Source organism: Buceros rhinoceros, unplaced genomic scaffold (assembly GCF_000710305.1).
Source record: "Buceros rhinoceros silvestris isolate BGI_N320 unplaced genomic scaffold, ASM71030v1 scaffold1342, whole genome shotgun sequence".
NCBI lineage: Eukaryota > Metazoa > Chordata > Aves > Bucerotiformes > Bucerotidae > Buceros > Buceros rhinoceros.
In genome coordinates this window covers 22,321-23,991 of record NW_010400451.1, presented here as the reverse complement: position 1 = coordinate 23,991, position 1,671 = coordinate 22,321, and the positions used below count along the sequence as shown (strand labels likewise).

The window sequence follows — 1,671 nt, the reverse complement described above, 5'->3', positions numbered from 1 at the left end:
TCCACAAACTGGCAATGTCTGAAGTGCAGTTACCTGGAATCAATTGTGGTATGTGTACTGCAGCCATCTGAATTATGGTTTTGTTGGCACCAGGTTGTTTCTCTGAGAGTCCTTCTCTATTGTAGGTACCTTGAAGATACTATTCTGTTGGTGGGGTGCTTACCTTTTTTATCATATGCTCATAAATACTCACTCAAGGGGAGATACTCCTTTTCGCCTTTTGCTGTTCTTGGAAGTACTTGAAATCTCTGCTGCACGGGTACACTTAGTTTGTTACTTGGCTGAAAATGGATGGAGGGATGTTTCTTAAAAACCTGTGCAGCATGCAAAGCTTTCGGGAAGAGAGCTGTTATCTCTTGTCCTAAGCACTGGTGTAATACTGACTAAAATACAATGGGTTGAGCAATGCTAGTATCAAAGGAAGAAGAAAGCTGAGGATGGATGTGTAGGATATCAAGAAATGGATGCAAATAAGTAAGCAGAAATATGAAGAGGGTGGAAAAGAAAGACATTACGCTTGCAAGATCCTGTACAGTTCTGGTCTAGCATTTGAAAAGCCATAGTAATCTGCTTCTGCAAGTGTGTCTTTGGTTGTTTGGGTTTCTTTTCTTAGTGATGCTGATCTGGTCCTTGGTAGATTACAGTTAAACCTCAAAGCAATTGCCCTGAGATATCAGAATATCATCCTCTGGAGATCGTGAAAATGAGGAAATGAGATCTCAGCTTCAAACTACTGTTGATCATGAAATCTGTATTGTGAGCGAGATTAGCCCTATGTCTTCATTAGTGCTGCTTTGTGGTGTGCTGGAGCAACAAACCTTGGAGAACCTCACTCGAGCTATCCAAGGCGGTGTTACTGAATGTCCTGCTTTTGGTACTGTTTTGGCTTCTGAGGTCATGACTCGGCTCTGGAGTTGTCCAATGCTTTTTGACTCAGGACTGGAAGTCAGGTATGCGTGTTGCTTTTTTTTGGACAAGAAACTTGTGTGTGTGGCTCTCTGAATTTAGAGACTGCAGTCTGGACACCGGCTCAGTGAGTGGACTTAGAAAGACCAGTTAAATCACTCTTGTGATAATCATCTTGGATTCTGGGTTGAATGGTTGTTAGACACCGTGGTAATGAACACTTGTTTGCTCCTTGAATCTTAAGTAGAAAAATATTTGCACAGAAGGAGGAAGGATACCTTTATTTGAAATATCTATTTTAAGTTTCAGGAATATATAATTTCTAAGCATTATCCGCCTACTGAACAGCTGTCTTCTATCCTGCCAGTGTTGCTTGCTTGACTCTTTCCTGCTAAAGCACAGGATAACAGCACTGGTGGTTTACTAATAGCTATATCAATACAATTCCCAATATAGACATATTTGTTGTCTGTTCCCAGTCAGATTGACTAGAGAGGAAGAGAGAAGGAAAGCCCAGTACCATTTATATGATACTGTACACTGTATTTGTATATTCCCATGGCTTTCTATTGCCATTTACAGAACTACTTGAAAAGCTCATCCACTGGCCAAAACCCTGAATTGCAGCTGAATAAATACAAGCCAAGGTCAATGTCCTCCAGTGTAGTGACATGCTTTGCGTTTCTATCACATATAATTAATCCCCCAATAACTGTTTTGGAATTTCTGTTAGTTCTATACCAACAAGCAGGTGTTAAAATTAAG

At 40.5% G+C, this 1,671-nt stretch overlaps 1 protein-coding gene across 1 annotated transcript in view; it reads left to right on the top strand.

The window, feature by feature from the left end:
• LOC104489656 (protein unc-13 homolog B-like) overlaps window positions 1-1,671 on the top strand; it is a gene marked incomplete at its 3' end in the record, with an annotated part of 132,679 nt that overhangs the window by 110,945 nt on the left and 20,063 nt on the right. The gene's annotated exons all lie outside the window — the stretch shown is intronic.